Below are 24,162 nucleotides of genomic sequence, written 5' to 3' on the forward strand. Positions count from 1 at the left end.
GTAGGTTTATGGTCAGAAGTCATAGAGAAGGGAAGCAGTGTTACCAGAAATGAGGACGGGGGTATCTCAGCTTCTTATTGTGCCCAGTTCCTTGATCAGACATTGATTACCTTTGACTGGTGGTTGCTGATAAGCTGCCCATGCAGGTTGACCTGTTAGACAGACCACATGGTGACAAAAAGGTTTATTGCTAAGTTAATCTTTGCCCAGGCTGAGGCTCCTTCATGATTCTTAATTGGCCATTTAAGGACTTCCTATATTCAGTTGGACAGGAAGGTTGACCATGGAGCTTTCTACCCTGATCCTTCATTTAAGTGGAGGAGAAAAAGTAAGGTTTTGAGTATATATCACATTGCCTATTAGGTGTCCTTTCTGCCTCCAAGTTCACCTCATCTGGCAGTGGAAGATTCTGCCCTAGTCATGGGAATAGTGAGGGATCTTTTCTTGTCGAGACACCTAGCCATTTATAGAAACTTAACTGCTGTGCTTGACTAAAATTGGCTCACTCAAACAGTTAATCAAACTCTGGACATCTATTCCCCGTGATTTGTCTCTCACTGGGTAATGGCTCTTTACTTTGACTATTGGAGTGCTGGAAGTTATAAATTATGAACTTTAACCATCTCCCTATAATTGTAGACACTATTGAAGTTTTGGAGGTAAAGTTTCTCCTGTTTTATTTGAGGAAAGGCTGCCTGACATATGAAACTTTGCTTTGGTAGATTTTTGAATATGTAGACCACAATATGTTTAAATTTATTTTGTCTGCAACTAGGTCGGTTTAACAGCTTGCTGATTTAATTTCAGGTTGGAGGCATGAATTTAGTTCTATTCAGTGAATTACTGTGGAGAAGTCTGAACCACAATGACTTTTCAATTCCATTGTGACGTTCCATAGAACAAAGTCATTAATTCTATAGAACATGATTCTTTGTGGTAAGGTTAACATTAACTTCCATCTTAATTTTGTTGTTGGAACCTCAAACTGTTAATTGGGTTGTTTACCTGAGAGTATGACTGAAGATGTAATGGAATAAGTGAATGAAGAGCCAACTGAAGTTTCAATGGGTCACAACTTCTGAGAGTAGAAAGGAACAAGGAAGTAGGCCTCTCAATAGAAATTGCAGATAGGTTAGACCTTTGTAAAGATGTTCTATGTTTTAAGTCACAAAGTATTTGGTGCATTGAAGCCTGTCCATTGATCCGAACATGTATGTAGTTTTAAAATTTCTTTTGTATATTTTATGCTAGTCATTTGATTATTTCTAAGTATCTGCTTGTGGGAGTTTCCATTAATACAATTTGCACTGTTGGCTTTGTCATTTGGGGAAATAAGACTTGTATTTATATAGCATCAGGTGCCTCAAGAAAAAAACTTCTTGCATCCATTGCAGTACTTTACATAGAGAACTGTCTGTGTTCTAATTCTTTGTGAGAAAAAGTGAGGACTGCAGATGCTGGAGATCAGAGTTGAAACATGTCATGCTGGAAAAGTACAGCAGGTCAGGCAACATCTGAGGAGCAGGAGAGTCGACTTTTTGGGCAAAAGCCGTTCATCAGGAATGTCTAATTCTTTTGTCATGTTTCGTTTTCATTTTCAAACCTGTGCTACATTAATAAGTAGTATTTATATTTTTACAGCTTCCTCTCTTTGTACTCAAACTTTCAAGGAAACTATATATTTGAACAGCTAGTTGTCTGTCTGCATTAGTGCCCTTCCAGTCTCTCTCCATGCATACACAATTTGCTATTGCTTCTTTTTCTCTCAAGTAAAAAAAATGTTGCTTCATCTGTGTCTTGAACATTGCTGCCAGGGCAAATGTAGATGTTTGAAAGCAAAATACTATGGATATTGGAGATCTGAAATTAAAGCCAAATGCTGGAAAAACTCATCTGGTCTGTAGCATCTATGGAGAGGTATAACCAGAATTAATGTTTCAAATTTTAGGTGAGTTGATGGCACAGTATAATGTCACTGGACTAGTAATCCAGGGTCTCAGCTAACATTCTGGGAATGTAGATTCAAATTTGCTAAATATCTGAAATTAAAAGATCACAACAATGTAACTGGAATTGATTGTTGTATAAATCCATCTGGTTAGCTGTCGCTTTAGATAAGGAAATCTGCTGTCATTGCACTCCATGTGACTCCTAAAGACAGTGGGGTTGATTCTTATCTACTCTATTTATTGGGACAAACCACTCTGTTCAGGGGCAGTTAGGGATGGGCAACAAGTGTTGGGTCTTCACAGCAATGCCCAGATCAGGATCAAGTAATGACATCTTTGGATTAAGAAGTATCATGTTGAAAATGTAGTTTGTGTTCTGATTGGTGGGCTGAACCTGCTTGATCTCTGATTATGCTTCAGTCACTCCATCCAGAACCAGCAACTGCTGGACGCTCAATTCTCTCAGTGGGTCATTTGTCTCTCAAATTCGTTTCCCCAGAATGCAATGCAAGGTCAGTGAATATTTTCAAATCTGAGTCGGATAAGTTATTGATTGGCACGAGTTGAAGAATGTAAGGTAGTGCTTCCCAAACCTTTTCCATTATGACCCTATTTTCTTGCCTCAGACTTTGTGTTACCCTCAATAAAAATTTGTGTAGATCCAAGAATTGTTGAAGGTGTTGGGGAGTAGGGGTGTTGACGTTATTGAGTATGGTGGCACAGTGCTTCATTTGCCGTTCTTTCACCAATGTTCCCCCTTCCCTTCAAATCGTTCCCATTTCACACTCCCATCATTAAACCCCTCCCGTCTCTTCTCTCTTCTGTATTGTGGAAAAGCAGGTGTCGCCAAGCCATAGTTTTATTTCTAACAATGTGTAATTTGTGGATATCCATATCAACAGATGATTTTCTTAAATTTTTATTTTTTTTGCTTCTTAATCTTTATCACCCACTTATATGCTTAAATGTCTCCAGACAGTGACGAGAGACAAATAAGCATTGGGATCAAGAAGCACAAGGTGTAATTTCAACACAAGCAAGCGGTGATATTTGCAGTTTCACTTATAGACATGAAACGCTTAAGTTAGCCTGTGTGTCAGCTTGTTTAGTAGGTGAGCTCAACCCCAAACCAGCACTTTACACAATTGACATTGATACTTCATTATTCAGAGGTGCAATGCTGTTGAAAGTGCTATCCTTTTGAAAGTCCTATCTGTCTGCTTAGGTGAAGACCTCATGGCACTACCTGAAGAGCAGAGAATTTTCCTGGTACGCTAAACACCATAAGTAACAAACCAGAGTAGCTATTCTGTTTTTCTGGGCGTGGAGTATTGCTTTTGCAGAATGACGGCTCTGTTTTTCAACAATCATGACATTTCAAAGACTTGTAGATATTTGCCAATTTGTTATGTAACTGGGTCTTGTTCTGTAGAAGCATTGAAGCAGTCACATATTTAATAGGGTTTCTCAGATTTTGAATGCAAATGTAAACTTTCTCCATTCCAAATTATTTCATATCAGAGCCCATTTCTCACTCATTTCTACTGCAATTGTTTGTCAATATGTTAAAGGAACAGACAAGTAATTTCTTTCCAGAGTTCTATGGTCATTGAAAGCATTCCAACATTTGCATTTTAACCTTTGTTTAAATATGGTTACTTTTGATATCAAGCCAGTCAAAGTGAATTGATTATTCTTAAAGTAAAAATCCCATGACGGATAGTTTAATCAGACAGCTTTTGTAATTCCAGTAATGAGCAACTTCATTCTTTGCCTTGCCTTTTTATTCTTTTGCAATATATAGTCTTTCTCAATTTAAAATTTATATAATGTAAAAAGAATATATTCTTCTTCCTTTAACTTTTTCACAAAATATTGGTCATGTCTCTGGGGACGTCTTCCTCTGGAAAATTTCCCTCTATTTCCCTAAAGCTCATTGCCTGAAATGCCATAAATTGTTCTTTTGCAACACAAGTTGCTGACTAGATTGTGCTTTTTCATTTGTTTGTTACAATTCGACCATTCTTTATCACTCTATGAAACTTAACTAAAGACGTCATGCTTGCAAAAATATATATTAAAGTTGATTGACCGTAATCGAGTTCTCAAGGTGAAATTGAGAGCTGTAACTTTTTAATTGATCTCAATCTTTTTGTTTTAAGATATAATGCATTTTCTGACCTTTACAACAGGAACATGACATAACTAAAAGGTTGTCAGTTGCAGAGGTTAAAGGGTAAAGGAAGGAAATGAGTCTCAGAATGTTATTTTAAACGTGCATTGATAAAGCTGTGTTGCATAACCATGCACTGTCTGTTAAGTGGTAGTTTTAAAGTTTGTGACCATGTCAACTTTGGCTCACAGATTGCAGTGATGGAAATGTGTTGCTGGAGAAGCGCACAGCAGGTCAGGCAGCATCTAGGAAACAGGAGAATCGACGTTTCGGGCATTAGCCCTGCTGCGCTTCTCCAGCAACACATTTCCATCTCTGATCTCCAGCATCTGCAGACCTCATTTTCTCTTCACAGATTGCAGTATCAAACCATAGATAGAAGGTTGTAGATTTGACTCCACTGTAAACATGCTGGTAAATAACCTAACAAATCTAAAGATATTTAGCTTGGGTGAATTGGCCATGCTAAATTCCCCATTGAGTTTAGGGATACATAGGTTAGGAGCATTAGTCGGGGATAAATGTAGAGTAATAGGGTCGGGGGATTGGGTCTGGGTGGGTTACTCTACAGAGGGTTGGTGTGAACTTAGGCTGAATTACCTGTTTGCACACCTGTACGGGTGATGATTTTATGATTTCAGACCGATATCAAGAGAATGCTGCGCTGTTAGGTGTGCATCTTTTAGATGAGATGTTTAACTGCAGCCCACATATCCTCTTTGGTAAAAGCAAAACATCCTATAGTGCTTTTTGAAGAGGAATAGGGAAGTTATTTTGGTGTCCTAGCTAATATTTATCCTGCAACTGAGATCATTAAGATGGATTCTCTGCTTATTTATCAATCATGCATAAATTACTTGCCTCACACTACAGTGAATACACTCTGTTCATCTTATTCAAGACCATATATTTGTGTACTTATCATCTGGTTGGAGCTTGATATTGATAAGAATATGTATAGTTTTCTTGTGCCTCCATTTCCTGGCTGGTGATTTCATTGGGATTTTTTTTGACAGAAACTGACATCAAAGGTTCATAGTTCCTTGAAAGTGGAGTCTCCAGTAGTTAGGATAGTGATAAGTTCCTTTATTGGTCAGAGCACTGAGTATAAAAGTTGGAAGGTTATGTTGGAGCATTATAGGACATTGGTTAGGCTTCTTTTTGAATATTGTGAGCAATTTTGGTCTCCCTCCTTTAGAATGGATGTTGTGAAACTTGAAAGGGTTTAGAAAAGATATACAAGGATATTGCCAAGGTTGGAAAAGGCTGAATAGGCTGGAGCTGTTTACCCTGGAGCGTCGGAGGCTGAGGGGTGACCTTATACAAGTTTATAAATTAATGAGGAGCATGAATAGGGTAAATAGACAAGGTCTTTTCCCGCGATTGAGGGAATCCAGAACTAGAGGGCATAGTTTAGGGTGAGAGGGGAAAGATTTAAAAGGGGCCTAAGGGCCAACCATTTTATGCAAAGAGTGGTGCATCTTTGGAACGAGCTGCCAGAGGAAGTAGTGGAGGTTGGTACAATTACAACATTAAAAAGGCACCTGGATGGGTACATGAATAGGAAGGGTTTAGATGCATATAGGCCAAGTCTGACAAATGGGACTAGATTAATTTAGGATATCTGGTCAGCATGGACAAGTTGGATTGAAGGGTCTGTCCATGCTATACATCTGACTCTAAAACTTACTTTCTCTTGTTTGCAAAATTAATTTTTGCTGGGCCCTTCCCTCTGTGCCCTAGATAATTATTGGAAATGGCATACTAGCAGCCTGAAAGGGGCCCTGTTTTTATCAACAATTCCATAATTATCTATTTAAAATGAAGCCTGACACCTAATTCTAATATTTCAAAGTATAATTTGATGGAAATTGGAACATATTCTGTGAATTGACTGAAATGTGCGTGCTGGTTTCGATTTCTGTCAAAACTGTGTATTTGAATGCACTGCTATGAAATAGTCAAACATAACTTTGTGTGTGATTTCGTCCACTTAGAGCTTTCAGTTTCAGGCAATAGGGTAACAGCAAGTTAATATGAAAAATATTTTCCTATTCAAAGTTTGTGCGAAGATTTGTAGCCCGGGTGCTCGTTGTTGTGGTTCTGTTCGCCGAGCTGGAAGTTTTTGTTGCAAACGTTTCGTCCCCTGGCTAGGCAACATCATCAGTGCTTGGGAGCCTCCTGCGAAGCGCTTCTTTGATGTTTCCTCCACCAGAGGAAACATCAAAGAAGCGCTTCGCAGGAGGCTCCCAAGCACTGATGATGTCGCCTAGCCAGGGGACGAAACGTTTGCAACAAAAACTTCCAGCTCGGCGAACAGAACCACAACAATATTTTCCTATGATCAGGAACCTAATTGGCATCTAAAGCAACTGAATTGATATTGTACAGAGACCTAAAGCAAAAGAGAAACCTAGCACAATAATACATCTGCAAAATGGCTTTTATCAAGGTTTGTTCTTAGCTTTGATACTTTAATTGTTCAATCATCTATTTCTTCTGCAGATGCTTCAAACGTGAGGTAGAGGCATTTTTCCAGTAGCTCTGGTTGCAGAAACAGCAGAGTTTTATGTTTGGTCTAATTATAGGGCAATTACGTTTAGTATCGGCACAGATGACATACTGTAGACTGATTGTTAAGCTGTTATTGATCATTGTGGGTAAGGATAGTGAACAATTGTTTCTTTTTCATGTCCAGTTCTTCAACTTGTGGCTAAAATGGCTTAGTGAATCTCAAAGTCTTTTTATTGAATGGAGTGCATGTCTCCCAGCTGTTCTGGGCTTAGACATCTGCCCCCAAGTGCTTGCATGAAATCCTTTCCCCTTGTGTGTTTGCCAATAACTAAGAACTGTACTTTTGTTCAGGGAGCACAGCTGATGGCACTTGCAGCTGAAGCAAGGGTTCACTTGAACAGTTAAAAACTGCACAGTACTGGAGTAGTCATTGCTGCCACTGTTTGGTAAATTATTAAGCATGCTTGGTAAGAATTTACACTTTCATTAAAACAATGGTCAACCGAAGGCTGATTTTTTTTTCTTTAAATTAGCAAAGTCGATTGAAGGAGTATAGCAGAAAGAGGTGATGGTATTGGTTGTGTCTTAAGGATTTTGAAAGAAAAACTTCAATTTCAAAGAATGGCATTGAATAATAAGTGTTTTAAGAAGAGGTGCACAGTTAATTAAATTTGAGTCAACATTGAAAAACTGTACTTGTCGAGTTACCTGGCCTGTGTTTTCAGAGAAGAACAGGAAGCAATTGTATTTTTACTTTCCCTATTGGTTGGGATGCTTTTATGGCAATTTTCCTTTCAAATTATTTCTGGTAAGTTTCCATAAAGGGACTGTACTAACCTTTAGAAAATCAATTGTTTCTAATGTTCTGTAGCTCATTGGTGAGAAACCACATGTAGTCCGTAATCCATATTCTGCTGTATTTTTTGTAATCCATGCAAATTTATTTCAAAATGTCATGAATTGAAGTACATTTTGAATTTTTACCTTGTCTGCAAGCTGTTCTGAGAATTTATACATTTTATATTTAAATATCATTAGTTCAATGTTTCATATTTCATATAATGTAATCTCTCTCCAATTGCAATTGTCAAGTACTTGATACCTAATAAAACAAACTCTATTCTCTATTTGCGGCGTGGATCTGTAATATTAATTGTGAAGATTTGTGTTGTCCATGTCTCTCTGTAAAGTAAAGACTGTACGGTTATTTAACCATGCTGATAGACTGGTGCTCATCTATCACTGATCACCAACCAAAAGTAAAAATTGTAAGTGAAATCCTTCACTGCTGGTTCTTTGTATTTATTGTCTACTTATTTCCTACCCTATAGGATTTGTCAGGATGAATTTCTTTTCACTTCCTCCAAATGTGTAATTATGTTTATGCTGTCCATTGTTTGTACAGATCGAAGGAAAATTTGCTTGAAGTGCTTCCACTGTTTCTGCTGCCCCTACTGGTTCTGACAGATACTAAATATTATTGTTGCACATTGCCAGTACAGATAATTATGAAGTTATCTTGACTGAGCAAAGGGGTCAACCCAGGTAAAGTGGTACATTGATAAAATATTGCTGAACCAGTGTGGTGCAAGTTGGTAATAACACAAAATCGTTTCTGCCAATGAATAATTTTGGAGTCAAGTGGTAAGGATCTAGATACTTGCAGCTATCTGGAATTACATATGGCTGTTATTGATATCTTCCATAATTGTAATCTACATTCTAGTTGACAGTTTTTAAAATAGGTTATACCTTAATGTACCTCTTGTATAGATTACTGCAGCTAGATTTATTCTGTTTTAAATGTTCTGCTAATTTTGCTGTATATTGTAAGTGGTTCATTAGGACCGGTCCGAAATTATTTTTCACAAAAAAAATCGGCTGTACAATTAATAAAAAAAAAATTGCTTTATTTCATCCATTTGTTTAAGTATTGCATTTTGTTGTGGCTTGTCAGAATTTGACACACACACAAACCTTCTCAGTACCCTTTTATTTTCAAAAGCCAGTTGTTTCTTGACAGTTTTATTGGGCTTTGGGAGGAGTTCAAAGACCCATCATTCTACAAACCAACTTTGCAACTTTTGATTTCTAGCTGTTTGCATACTATTAAGCCCTATGACCCTAGATGCACAGATTCATTTTTACAGTGTATTAATGCTTTGTACTATGCCCAACATGTTGTAGCTCGTGGTTGTATATTAGCACAGATAGAGAATTGGATTATGGACAGGAAACAGTGAATGGGGAGAAGGGGTTCCTTTTCAGCTTGGCAATCTGTAACAGGTAGGGTTCCAGAGAGATTTGTGCTGGAATCACAATTGTTTATAATATATTATTGACTTGGAGGAAGGAAGTGAATGTACTATAGCCAAGTTTGCAGATGACACAAAAATAGGTGGAAAGGGAAGTTGAGAGAAAAAAACCAACAGTTTACAGAGAAACTGGCAGGTTAAGTGGGCAAAAAGAAAGCAAATGGAGTATAGTGTGCAAAAATATGACATTGTTCTTTTTGGTGGGGGAACAAAAGAATAGTTATTTAATTGGGGTAAAACTGCAATACAATTGCTACTTGGGGTACTTGTGCATGTTACATTGCAAGCCAGCACACCGGTGCAGCGGATAATCAGGCTGTTGGAACAAGGACAGAGATTGCTAGAGGGGCTGGGTGGGTTTGATGCATCTGTGGTTAGGGAGGAAGTCCAGTCACCCTTCGCTGGGGAGAGGTCAGTGGGATTTGCGGTATTTGCAGTGCTTTCTCTCCACAGAAGCTTCCAGATCTGCTGAGTGTCTTCAACAGTTTCTGTTTTTGGTCCAGATCTTCAGCATCTGCAGATCTTTGTTTTAGCTTAGGCTAATGGAATGATGGCCCTTATTTCAAAAGAGTTGGAGGACAGCAGAAGGGAAATATTACTGCAGCTGTATAAGGTGCTGGTGAGACAACATCTGGAGTACTGTGAACAGATTTGGTCCTGTTATTTAAGGAAAGATAACATTTCACTGGAGGTAGTTCAGAGAAGGTTCACTGGGCTGATTTCTGGCATTGAGTGAATGACTTATAAGCAAAGATTAAACAGTTTGGACTCCACTCTTCTAAAGTCCAGTAGTCTCATTGAAGCATATAGGATTCTTAATGGGCTTGACAGGATAAATTCTAATTGCATTTTTCCCCTCATGGAGTCTAGGACAAGAGGGTATAGTCTCAGAATAAAGGGGTGTCAATTTAAGACTAAGATGTGGAGGAATTTTTTTCTGTCAGAGGGTTGAGTGTCTTTGGAACTCCTTACCAAAGAGAGGTGTGGGGCAAAGTCTTTGTGCATATTTCAGACTGAGATGTAGTTTCTTTATCAATAGGACAATCAAGGATTGTGGTGAAAGGGCAGGAAAGTAGAAATGTAGAATGTTGGATCAGCTTTATCTTATTGAATGGCAGAGCAGGTTTGAGGGACTAAATGACGACCTCCTGTTGCTTTTTCTTATGGTCTTATCTGTTTCAACAAAGCTACTTTCTGTAATGTGTCTTCCTTTGCCTCACCCCTCCAGGTAAAACAGCAATTTATGTACACTATTCTGAATAATGTGGCATTGACGAATGTTTCTCAAATTGTCCTTCTGTTGTGCCTTCTTTAAATATCCTGCATTTATTTTCCTATTGTAATTATTCATTCACTTCCCTGAAAGTTGGCACTGAAGTCTGTTTGGAATCCTTGAAGGCAGTTCATTCCGAATCATTGTGACTCACTGCATTTATTAAAGTCAAGCCACCTCATTTTATCCCTGGTTATTCTTTATTTACATTTTTGACCTCTGGTTATTGACTCTACTGCCACTGGAAACAGGTTTTTTTTCTTATTTGCTGTTATGAAAATCCTTCATGAATTTGAACAATTCTAATAAATGTTCCATCAACCTTTTCTACTGTACGCACCTCAGCATCTCCACTTTCTCCATGTATCTCAAGTCTCTCATTCAGAATGCCATTCTAGCAAATCAGCTGCCTCTCTTAAAGTCATAGAGATCTACAGCAGAGAAAAAGGCCCTTCAACCCATCATGTTCACGTACGTCAAAAGTAACCACCTAACTATTCTAATCCCATTTTCCATCATTTGGCCCATGGCCTTGTGTATTTCTGTCAAGAACTTTAACATCATTTGTAAATGCCTAGAATTGGGCACCATACCCCAGCTGGCACCGTGCCAGCCACTTAAAGGTTTAAGTTACATTTTTTGCTTTTGTATTTGATATTTATAAAAACAAGGAACTCATATGTTTATTTTTAAAACACTGCTTAATTTGTCCTTCTACCTTTACGATATTTGTCCAAATATTACTCCAGGTATCTGAATCCACACTTAAAATTTAGTTTATGTTGCTTCTCCTCTTAACTGCCATGCTGCTACCTATTTCACTGTCAATCCCCTTCTGAAATTATTGTTACTGTTCACCACATTGTTTATTGTGTTTGAGTTGCTTGGTCATCTACAGACTCTAAAATTCTGCCCACTTTCCCCAAGTTCAGATGTTGAATATATATTAACAATAGCAGTGTTCCTAATACTGACCCTTGTTACATACCACTTTTATATGCCTGGTAACTAGTTTTGGTGTAAAAAGAATCCAAAGTCAGTGTTTACTTGGAATGGACTTATTCAACAGAATGAAATGTAACAAGTATATGTCACCTGATTTTACTCAACTCTTGTGTTAGTGTAAAATGATCAAATCACTTTTCTGATTACTTTTTTTGATAACCCACTACCAAATCACCTGTTCCACAATTAAAATAACAAGTTACAAGCATTGCCCACCTGGGCAGTACAACAAAAACAAGGAAGAAAGGTAGGGGTAGGGGAGGGATCAAATCAAAATGGATTCGTTATACGTCTAATATTTTCTATTTACCCTGTTTAGAGATGTTACTGCACACATTGCCTCAAGTCCCCTCTGCACCCTATGTCTCTTGGCCCAGAGGTAGGGCACTGTTCTTTATACTCTCTTTTAAAAAAGTCCTCTATGATTTTTCCCATCACCAAATCACTTGTGTTACTAATTAAAAGAATATTAACAAGCACGACATATCAGGGGCGATGACTCTTTATACTTTTTTTATATCCAGAAGTGCTTTTGCACACAACTAAACTTCTTTCCCATCACCAAATCATCTGTGGTATTTTTTTCCTGTCTGTCAACCTCCACAATTAAATCACCTGTGTTTTCCAATTGATGAATTTACATGCACAGACCATTAAGGGCAATGTAAACTGTCAAAGGTGAGGGAGAATGAGGCAACTAAATCAAAAATGAGTTGGAAGGGGACTCGTTATACTTTTCTCTTTTTTAATCAATCTGTTCAATCCTGTATACTTTCTTTTTTATTTCATCTATTTTTGTAATCAACCTGTTCCGAGATGTTGTTATATACCTCTGAAGCAGGTGGGACTTGAACTAAGGTCTCCTGGTTTGGGGTAGGCACTCTGCCACTCTTAAATCTATCTTTTACCTCCCACTCTACAATACTGGTCCGATTTTTTTTAAAAAGCCCAATTAAGATTTGCAAAAAAAATTTCAAAACCAATCAGCTTTGTCAGTTCTCCATTGTAGCTTTCCTCTGTAGGTTTTTCTCTAGGTCGGGTTCGATGTTCTGCTATGCAAACTTCTTATAGACAGGTACCTTTCCAAGATCTCTTCAGCTGGCAGTCTATATTTGTGGATGTCCTTGGCAGTTCTCCCCCTAACTGTTCAAAATGTCTGGTTTTACACCCCAAAACATCAGATCATTTCATTGGTTTGCTGTCCTTCCAAATATAAAATTCAAATTCAGTTGGATTTTGGTATCTGGGGCATAATTTAAACAGATTGGCCGAATTTGAATTTGTTTTTGTTCCATAGCAAGACAACTCCAACTAATTATTTCAACCAAGTGTTACATTTTAACTTTGTTCAGGACTCTGTGCTTTCAGTCAGTCCTTGCTAGCTTTTCAACTTTCTTAAAGGTACAGTACTCATCTGCACCTTTGTAACACCATTAACAATCAGTGTACTCTCCTCCAGTCTGTGAAAGTACCACTGCTCTCCTCTTCTCCCTCTTAGCATGCTTTATAGCCACTTTGCCACTCTGTTTAATCCAAGAGCTTCAAGTTTTCTAGCAATTATTTTGTGTGATTTTCTTAAAAGATCTTGTGAAGGTCAAAGTACAATATGAACTGTACAACTCTCAACAAAGTCAATAGCTTCATCCAAGATCTCAATAAAATGAGACAACACTACTTGTTTTTAACAAATACTGCTGGCTGTCATTTATACATCCAAATTTCTCCATATTTAATCTATGATGGCCCAAGTTCAAGTCCAGCTCCCTCCACAGGTGTCACAACATGTCACAACAGATTGGTTGCAAATGAATAAAATAATAGATGTTTTAATCATGGATACTAGACTATTGATCTCTAGTTGTCAGGTTTATCCCCTGCTCCTTTTCTTTGAACAGAGCTGTAATATTTGCAGTGTTCTGGTCCTGTGGCACTGACTCCATATTGAAGAACTATGAGAATATGCCAGAGCAATTTCTACCCTTGTTTCTCTCAACATCCTGGAATGCAACTCATCTGGACTAACTTTCTTGCTTGAATATTACTGAACTTAAGTTCCTGTTTATTTCCATTTTGATCTGATGTTTCTGCTACCTAAATTTTGGTGCCTGAGAGGATGAAACTGAGAAATAATAATCGTTGTCATGGACAAGAGGATGAACCTGTCTCCATCGCAGGTGGCTTATAAATGAGTGGTATATTTCTCTGTACATGCTTGTGAAGTCCAATTTAAAATGACCTTTAGGCAACTTTTCAGGGTTAAAACAAATCCTGGGGGAATGGTTCATTACACACAGTTACACTTGCACTCAAAATAGAGAGTAAAGAGAAGGGACTCAACAGAAGTTACTAAATATTTAAAATTGAAGATATTGGAATTAGTTTGCATGAATTAGAGAGTTCAGTAAAAGTCAATGGTCATTTCTTTCTTCCCATTTCTTTCACTTGGCTGCACGTACAAGCCCTTTTTCAGAAGGACATAAAATAAGAGTAGCGCATTTGTTCCCTCAAGTCTGTTCTGCCATTCAGTAAGATCGTAGCTGAACTGTCGTGGGGGGCCTCAACTCCTATTTTGTCAAACTCTGCATAGCCCTCACCTCTTTGATACTTTAAAAATCTATCAATCGCCTCTTAAAATACGTTGTGATCTAGGTTCTCAGCTCCTGGGTAGAGATTTTCAGCCATTCACAACTTTCCAAAAGAATATATTTCTTCACATCCCAGTTTAAAGGAATATCCTCTTATTCTGTAACTCTCCCCTAGTTTGACATTCCCACTAGTGGAAACATCTTAACATCTGCTCTGTCAGGCCTCCTCAGAATCCTGTACATTTTATTAAGGTCACCCATTATTCTTTTAAACTCATTTGAATAAAGGTCTAATCTGTCTAGCTGTTCTTGATAATTCAGCTCCTTCACTCCAGCAATCAGCCAAGTGAATCTCTTTGGAACTGCTTCCAATGCCAATATGGGAACCAAATCTCCACACTGTACTCTAGGTGTGGCCTCACCAATGCAATTCAAACAAATCAGCAGTATTAGTCACATCAATTGGGGTTTCGGGTTTCACAATAGAGAGGAGTGACCTAAATTCAGGATGTAGAAGTAATCTGGGTCAAGGTGAGGAATGATAAAGGTCACAGGCCAGTTGTGGGAGTTATGTACAGGTTCCCTAACTAATTGGTACAACTGGATATCAAGGAAGAAATAATGAGAGCTTGTCAAAAGAGTACAGTGATTATCGTTTTTACAAGGAAGGGGCGACAATGTTAAGTCAGAGACCCAGGTAATATTCTGGGGACATGGATTCAAATTCTGCCATGGCAGATGGTGGAGTTTGAACTCAGTAGACATCTGCAGTTAAGAGACTGATGGTGACTATGAATCTGCTGTCAATTGTCAAAAAAACCCACCTGATTCACTAATATCCTTTAGGGAAGAAAACTGACATCCTTATCTGGTCTAGCCTACACATGACTCCAGACCAACACAATTAGGGATGGGCAATAAATGCTGGGCTGTCCTGCAATACCCTAATCCAACGATGAATTTTAAAAACAAATCCTACAGCAGGGAATCTGATCTACATATATCTGTACACTGTTTAAAAAAATAAGATTTGGGACAAAGAAGCCTAGCTGAGGAATTTATTGAATATTTTCCAAGTCAGTTTCTTAAACCAGCATGCTATGGCATTGACTGGAGAGCAGGTCATACCACATCTGGTTTTGATCAACAAACTAGGATTAATTGCTGACTTTGTAGTGAACACAACTCTGGGTAGCAGTGACCATAATATTATTAAATATTTCATACAGCTTTAAGGAGAGAAGTGTGGCACCAAAACTACTACTATGAATTTGAACAAGGGCAATTAAGAATCCATGTAAGCGGAGCTAGTAACAGCCCACTTGCAATTTAGGTTAAGAGATAGGTCAATAGAGATGCAATGGGCAGGCTTTTCAGGAATATGACAACTCAGAATAGATGCATTCCAACAAATAAAGTTCCAAGAGATGAACCTATTATCCATGGTTAACTTAAAAGAAGCTCAAAGATCGTATTCTACCTGGAATGAATGGATTGCCTTGCAAGGTATGTCTACACAGACTAGCCCTGTATCGTTTGGAGTTCAGTAAATTAGAAGTGATTGAATTGAAACATACAAGATCCTGCGGTCTTGACTGAGTGGATGTAGAAAGGATGTTTCCTCTTGGAAAAATCTAGAAATAGGGATAATAGTTTAAAAATAAGGAGTTGCCATTTAAGACAGATGAAAAAATTTCTGAAAGTTGAGTAACTGAAAAGGTAATGAATGCAGAATCTTTAAATATCTTTAAGGCAGAGGTAGATAGATTCTTGATTACCAAGTGGTTGAAAAATTATCAGGGTATGCAGGAATGTAGTGTTGAGGTCAATTGTGATCTTATTGAATGGCGGCGAAGGGTCAAGGAGCCTAGTCTTGTTCTTTATTTGAATGTTAAACCATTCAGCTAACAAAGCAGATTTGGTGCCTTGTCATAAACCATTGTGTTTTGTAGCAGGGAACTGAAGAGCTTTTAGCACAAGGCAAGCAATATGGGTTTTGTTGGTCTGCTTGCTTCAAAAGATGCTATGGTAGACATCTGGTCGACTGTTCCTTTGTGTTGACCTGGCTGAAATGCTCATGCACTGCAAGTCATGAGACATTTCCAATGGTGATCAGTTTTTTTGTTCTGGTAATTGATGAAAATGCCTAGAAGCAGCCAAGTACCCACCTTATGTTTGACAGCCATAGCATTTTAAAACCAAAGCACAATTTAAGTGTGATGATATAATTTTAAAAATTGGGATCTCTCTCTCGCTGCCCTCTGGAAACTAGGAAACTAGGAAATGGCAAAGAACTTGAACAAATATTTTGCATCTTACTTCAGTTAAAGACAGAAGCACCCCAATTGTGACAGGAAATCAGGATGGAACCTTTGAGGGAGGAATCTTTTAACTAATAACAAAATACTTTGATTAAAAATATGGGGCTAAATCCCTTGGACCTTGTAATCTATATCTAAAGGTGGTATAATATTTACATCTAAATCTGAAAGGTAGTGGTTGTAGAGAAGGTGGAGGAATTTGTTATAATCTTCCAAATTCTCTAGCTTCTGGCTAGGCCCCATAGAAGTGACAACAATCCCTAAATTATGTTGGGAGACAGAAAACAGGAAGCTATGGACTCATTAACCTCCTGCTTCATAAGATAAAAGCCCACAATGTTTGAGGTAGTATATTTGCACAGATGGAATTGGCTTGTGGGCAAGAAACATGAAGTGGGGGATAAGGGAGTCTTTTTCAGGCAGGTGACCTGTGATCAGTGGGTTCCACAGGAATCAATGCTGGGACTGCAAATAGCTACAATATTTGTTAATGACTGGGAGGAAGGAAACTAATGTACTGTAGTCAGACACAAAGTAGTTTGAAAGGCAGCTTATGAGAAGGATATCGTTGACAGATGTACTGATAAGAAAATGGGGTAAAAGTTGGCAAATGGAGTATAGTATGGGAGAATGCAAAGTTGTTCATTTTGGAAGGGGGAACAAAAGAGCAGAATATTATTTAACTGGAGAAAAACTGCAGAAACCACAACACAAGGGAACTGGGGGTACTTGTGCATGATACACAGAAAGCTAGCAACAGGTGCAGCAGGTAATCAGGAAGGCTAATGGAATGTTGGCCCTTATTTCAAGGTGGTTGGAGTATAAGAGTTGGGAACTCTTAGTATAACTGTAAAGGAGAAAGTGAGGACTGCTGGTGCAAGTGATCAGAGTTGAAAAGTGTGGCACTGGAAAAGCACTGCAGTTCAGGCAGCATCCGAGGAGCATGAGAGTTGATGTTTCGGGTATACTCTCTTCATCAGTAATAAGCCCACATTCCCTCATCAGGAATATGCCTGAAACATCGATTCTCCTGCTTCTTGGATGCTGCTTGAACTGCTGAGCTTTTCCAGCGCCACTTAACAACTGTAAAGGCGATCTGAGTCCATATCTAGATTACAGTGAGCACTTTTGGTCCCCTATTTAAGGACAAATAGCATTATATTGGTGTCAGTGCAAAGAAGGTTCATTAGGATGTGTCCGACATGGAGGGATTGTCAAATGTGCAAAGGCTAAGCAGATTTGGACTACTTGTTGGAGAAGAATGAGAGGTTAGCTCATTGAAATGTAGGATTTTTAAGGAGCTTGTCAGGCAAATGTTGAGCAGGTGTTTTCCTCACAAGAAAGTCAATTTAAGACTGAGATTAGGAATTTCTTCTGTCAGAGAGTTGAGTTTCCTTGCCAGAGAGAGCTGTGAGGGCAGGGTCCTTGCATATTTAAGGCTGAGAGAGAGAGATTGTGGATCAGTAGGAGATCAAGGATTATGGGGAAAGGGCAGGAAAATGGATGTGAGGAGTATTGGATCAGCTATACTCAAGGGGCCAAATAGTCTACTCACGCTCCTATTTTATATGGTCTTCCTCCTTTCTGCCCAAAGGCACCATGATTTAAATTACGCAGGGCAAGGATACAGATAGAGATCAAACTCTGTTGTTGGCTCCACTCTGATCCACAGTGTCCGTCCCACTGCTTGCGCTCCTTCTTTGTGTTCCCCACTGGCACCCCCCCCCCCCCCCCCCTCCCCACATGCACACTCAGTTCTCAGTCTTTAATTCCTTTTCTTCCTGATTCCCTGTTTCCTCCTCATTCCCAACCCCACTCCCAAAAAAATGGTGCATGTTGCTATAGCTGTTTTTATGTACATGTAGCTATGCATGTTGTAGTCTGAAACAATGTGCTGGTTTAGTTGATCTTTGTAGTGTTAGAGTAAATGCAGAACGTATCCCCAGCAAAGCAGCCACTTCGAATAAACTGGCAGTTCCTAAATACTTTTTGAACCTTGATTGTTATATGTCCCTAATTTGGAATTACACTGGATTTAAAAACAATTTAAAGTAGTTGATGAATTTTATGGAGGAGACAGGTTAGCCCATTTTATGTATTTGAGTTGCTTATTATCATCTTTCATTTCATGCTTTGCTAACATTTTTTTAATATGCTAACCACTCCCAGTGTTCTAAAAGTAAACGTCTGCTATTCAGTTCACACTCAAACGTCTGTTGTTACTGCTTATCTCTTGCACAGACACTGAGCACTGAAGAGCTTACTGAATGTGTATCTGATAAGTAATTTGTTGTACAGCTTTTTAGCAATCCTTATTTGAATAAAGTTGAACTTGAAAATGAGGTAAGTGTTTTTTTACATGTTCTGCAAATATTTAAGTTGATTTTTCTGTTTCGGAGAATAGTGCCAGCTAATTTATGAAAGTGCTGCTAAAATGTTGTACTGCTATTTCTGATTAGGTAAAAGTTACACAACAATGGTTTTTCATGTGACCTATACTGTAGTGTTTTGCAATATGTTACCTTTTGTTTTTAAATGGAATTACAAAGTTATAAATGATTTTTAAACTGCTCTGCATTAGAAAGGTTAACAGCAATTGATCATATTATTCTTACCTTTCTGTTTAAATTGACTTCATTTAACTGCGGGCTTTTATACCACAAACTGAGCTGGGCAATGGGTAAAAAAATAAGAATGCAAATACATTTTCAAATGGAGTCCATTTCTTTCTTCAAGTAAATGAGGGAATTTAATGTTCATCAGTTGGTGCATGGCACTTTTGAGAGCATTGTTCACATTGGTCGATGTATTACAATTTAACTGATGAGTTCCAGATCAATTGGCCGTACTCGTGATTAATGGCGAGAGAATGTGTTACTTGTAATGTAGGTATGGGAAAATAAATATTCTAAATTGTGTTATCAAGCAACAGCTTTGCAGGACTTAACAAGTGAAAATGGAGGTGTCTTCATAGCCACACTAGTGTGACACAAAATAGAAAAATCACTTATCTTTGCTTTATTTAATTTCACTTAAATTAATTCATCAGACAATCAAACATGATTGTTTAAACATACCTTTAATATCATAAACTTGCTACGCTGATAATATTGCATAATATCCTGATTAAATGTGTGTTTAATGTCTGATATGACAATATTATGTGGACATTGTTTGTTTTACTTATGTCATTTCAATTTTTCTCACCCAGTTAATGAACAATAGACTAAAATACATTATAAAGTTTAACTTATTGCAGCAGTGTCTGCAATCTTCCAATAATTCTTGATTTGCAGTGTTTGCGAATGCTTTTGCATTTGTAAGATGGTTGCTCGTACTGATTGATTGCGTTTTAACCAGAACAAATTAAAATCAATAGTAGTATATTCTATTTACGCAGTGACCATAGAAGTGAGCTTATCTCATGATTATAATGTTTTCAACTCATTGTATATGTAGCATGAGAAGCATGGCGAATTTCATGGAGGGATGGGCAGCAAGTTGATCCCCTTGCTGTTAGTCCCAGGTGCAAAGATCCTGGGTGCATATCGAAAGGGTACTTGGTCAGACATTTAATTCCTTGCAGTCCAGCAGCATTTCTTTGGCTCTGTTATAGCTAAATATTCTGGTCCTTGCACCCTCTCCGATCTTGACTCACTCGATCCATCTGGACCAGGTTCCTTGACCCATGCCTGTTTGCACTGTAATCTCCCTGCCTCATTTATTTTCCATGTGTTAGTTTGCCAACACCTGATATTAATTATGGCATGGCATAAACAAAATCTCACCAAAGAGTGCGAAGCAGTGGCTACTGAATCATAAGTCCAGGAAGATGACAGCCATGCCAACTGCATGCTGCTTGTATGCAGTTGGGAAATGGAAGGCACGTATTCTTGGAAAACTTTTTTTGGAAGTAGAACATGGTTCTGGCGAATTGGCCTTGAATCAGTATGTATGACATGTAAATGTGTGCAAAAGGATCTCCTGATACCAACTGTAGGGAAGCTTCATCCACATTTACAGTTCAGAGCTTGCAAATGTTAATTTTGCCATTGGAAATCTGATTTTGACCTCTTGTGCAATTTTCCTCCTTACCCCGCCTTGTACCCGTAAACAGAAAGCAGCACAAGATTTTGCCCAATGTTTACATTGTGTTATCCTATTCACCACAAGCAAATGCCATGGAAAATCACCATCTAGTACTTTAGATTATAGCCTCATTTTTCATTAATGTGATGTAATCAGATTTGTATTTGTTATCTTGACTCTGGCTAGTTGCCATATTATAATAACTACCGAATAAAAGTTACTGATATTAAAGTGATGGGCTTAGCAGAAAGATTTATTATCTGTTGATTCAAGATTTGACCTTCATTATGTTAACTGGTTTTCATTAGGAAGGTATTAGATATGTCAAACAGGTCATGGCACTCTGCGTTACAGAAATAAAAATTAACCAGACCTAACTACTATTCATTGGTCTTTGCTGCAAATATGAATATCTGATGAAGGTGGTTCCTTCTTTTGAAGTGATGTTATCAGTAATTTAGAATTACCGACCCTGAAACTTGTGAATACTCACAAGCATGAAGTAATATAAGGTAACTGATGTCTATGAAGCTGTAAGCCAGAAAGGTATTGGTGTCTTTGAGAGATGGGAGTACAAAGGTTTCTGCTTACCCGTAATCTTTGCAAAATTGGCACCTCATGCATGAGCCTTGAGAGCTCATTTACTACAGGGACGAAGCAGGCCCACTATCATCACCTAAAGGCATGATAATAAAATGCCAGCATTGTTACACTAGCCAGATTCCATGATTGAAGTTATTTTTCCAAACAAATTTAGAATCTGCTCAGTTACTGTTTGCGTAGTGTCGAGAACTGAAATTTGTGTAGATTATTACTGACATGCATAGTCTGACATTTGTTTCAAGTTCTGTCTCTAGATGACCTGTTTCCATTAGAATGCTAGTAAGATAAAGGGACTAAATTTAACATTTTTAAGTCCATTTATCACCATTTGTTTCCCAGAATCAATATTCAAACTGTACCAATATAAAAGTCACAACATGAGTTGTTCTGTTCTTAATAACTATTTCCTATTCTGTATGTTTGTATATGCAGTGAAATCTAACTTATCAGTTATTTGTTATGTATTCTATAAATCATTGGGGAATAGAAATATTGTTCAGTTTTGGAACTCACCTTTTATTGGTATTGTTTCTAGCATTACTTCCTAAAAGTACTTTTGTAATATGGGATGTATTCCATGTTTTACAGAAAAAAATAATAATCCAGTAAAGTTTGTGGAATTTCATTATTGCATTGTAAGTTAACTGATATAAGCTAATATACCACAAAAAAGCTGTACATTTCAGGAAAGGTTAAAGCAGTGATGACTTTTGGCACTTGCGTCAGTGCATTACACTTATTTGTACTTGAGTCATTGCTCAAAGCTCTTGAATAAGAAGATATGAAATATATAATAAGAATGGTTCCCTGGGAACCAGAAGCAGTTTTAATTGTGAATGACATAGTAGTTGAGAAATTTTAGTTGATCCTCTTTTTAGGAGGAGAGTTTCAAGATGTATCATGCAGTAATGTGCACAGTATTATGTTTATAGATTTTTTTTTCCCTTTCAACTAACTATGATAGATCTTTAATATGATAAAATATCTTTTTATTATTTTCAGTACCTTCTAGAAAGCCAGTAAATCTTACACAAACTTTCTGAAAATTTGAGCGTTTTTCATTGGCATGCTAAAAGAAAGTATATATATCCTTTAATTATCACTGATTAGATTCACTTTACACCAAGTTGGTGACGGATACCAAGGCCGTGTGCAGACTCTTGAGTCAAGGGCTCATCTATGCCCACGTGCTTTCATTTTTTTAAATTCCTTTTCACTTCTGTTCTTTTTCTTTCTGTTCATGTTTCTTTTTCTTAAAAAGCTTTTTACGGCAGGTTAATTGGTGGCATTGGCATTGCAACGAGAGTGGGCTGTGCACAGAATGGTGGCAGTCTCCTGGCACTTGGATGCAGCAGCAGCAAGAACACCCTCCCTGCATTCGGACATGGCAGTGGACTTTGCAAGATGGCGTGTTGGCAAGGCAGCATCTCGAAGGATGGAGGCCGGAGCAGGACTTTTAGCGAGGTGATGACCTGGCCTGGCATCGAAGCCAGGGAATCCTAGTTGCAGTAGGCCCAGAGCGGGTCTCCTGGCATCATCGAGGCAGCAGCAGAGTCAGGGGCTCCTGGTAGTAGGGAAAGTGTGGATTTAGCACAGGACCCATTGGTGCGGTGAGCCCAACGGCAAAGAGATAGCACCTAAAGAGTAGTGACCCCTTTACTGGTGGGTCCGGTGGAGGCACGGGTGTTGGTGAGCCGACTCAGGAGACATGGCGGAGATGGCAGAACAAAGATAGACTCTATTATATTTTTAAATTCTTTTTATTCTTAAACTATTCAAAATGGTGCCAGACTTTGACAACAGTTAAAGCTTTTCACTGTATTTTACTATTTTATCCACTGTAAAATGCAAGTGACAATTCACTCTGCAGATAAGTCAGTGATATACAACATCTGGAACTTTCTAATATTCACACATACCTAAAATTTAATTACATACCATTTTCTAGCACAGTTGTTGCTCGTCTTGAAAACAAATGTAATCAGTAAAGAGGTGAGAGCAAAATAGATGATTCTTCAAAGTTGTGCCTGAATTGAGAACTAGTTGAGACTGAGAGAGCAAGAATGTAATGCAAATCTTGTCTGGATTAATATTGTGTTAATAGTGTCATATAAGAGAGGCTGTAAATTGCAGCAGTGAAAAAGACAGGAAACGGAGAGTGAATTTGCTTAACATTACATCTTTTGATGCCTGAAATGGGAAGCTGATTCATTTTCCATTACCTGTGTAGATGGTCATGGGTCCAATACAAAAATTAAGAAACAGCTACGTGTGGGCATTTCACATTGTGTGATACTATGTTCTAACCAGGTTATTCACTTAATTGTTTTTTTGAGCAGTCTTTGAATCTGTGTGAAGCAGCTTTTCATTAAACTATTTGAATTAAGACTTTGATTTTCAGTCTACAGCACTACATCTTTTAAACTGCAATAAGAATTTAATGTTAGCATATGTCAGTTCTCAATCAATTATTTTGAAGATGTGTTATCTTCATGCCCATCTACATGTTGGACATTTTGGAAAGAACATTTTCAACCAATCTCTCTTGCTGTACAAGAGAAAAATGTTTGCAAAGAATACTTGTTGCTTGTCTAGAGTCACTGAGTCCTCAATATTGCAGTTTGTTCAACTTCAGTAGGTTTGAGAGAACTTGCCTCAGCTGCAACCGTCTTTGCCCTTTCTTTCTCTGAAATCACTTCCTGTGAAAACTCTCTCACCAAAAGATCAGAGTTGAAAATCTATTGGAAGTACTCATCACCACAGATTGAAGGCCCATAAAGAAGAATTTGAAATGTACACCACTATGTCTAGAAAAGGAAATTCAGCTCACCATAACTGATCCAGGAAGAAATCTAAATGCCGCTAACTTTTGTGCAAAGTGCCTTCAGCTACGGAATGGCATTTGGACAATCTATGAATAATTGTTTTTCTGAATTTAATTATCACTTGGACAAAATACTTAGCGTGCTATAGAGTTTTGCACTTTTTCTCCAGGTTTCAAGAGGAGTCTGGGTGCTCAAGAAAGGTAGTTGTATAGATAGTGTTTCCAAATAAAGCTGTTGGACTATAACCTGGTGTCCTATGAACAGCATCGTGCCTAACCTACCCTATCCACGTAATCCTGCATTTCTCATCGAAAATTCACCTATCCTATACAATCTTGGACACTATGGGGCAATTTTAGCAAGGCCAATGCCTTAACTGCACAGCTTTGGACTGTGGGAGGAAACCGGAGAAACCCACACAGACATGGGCAGAACCTGCAAACTCCAAAGAGATAGTCATCCAAGGCTGGAATCGAACCCAGGTTCCTGGTATTGTGAGGCAGCGTTGCT

At 38.1% G+C, this 24,162-nt stretch overlaps 1 protein-coding gene across 7 annotated transcripts in view; it reads left to right on the plus strand.

Annotated features, from left to right (window-relative positions):
• The window catches only part of hdac4 (histone deacetylase 4), a 492,096-nt gene that overhangs the window by 85,147 nt on the left and 382,787 nt on the right, over window positions 1-24,162 (plus strand). The window contains exon 1 of one of the 7 annotated variants that reach the window (XM_043693110.1): window positions 18,460-18,478. The exons of the other annotated variants lie outside the window; for them this stretch is intronic. The gene's annotated coding sequence lies outside the window, so the exon portion shown is untranslated. Of the gene's footprint in view, window positions 1-18,459; window positions 18,479-24,162 lie in introns of those variants that run through there. 7 annotated transcript variants of the gene reach the window in all.

Source organism: Chiloscyllium plagiosum, chromosome 7 (genome assembly GCF_004010195.1).
Source record: "Chiloscyllium plagiosum isolate BGI_BamShark_2017 chromosome 7, ASM401019v2, whole genome shotgun sequence".
Classification (NCBI taxonomy): domain Eukaryota; kingdom Metazoa; phylum Chordata; class Chondrichthyes; order Orectolobiformes; family Hemiscylliidae; genus Chiloscyllium; species Chiloscyllium plagiosum.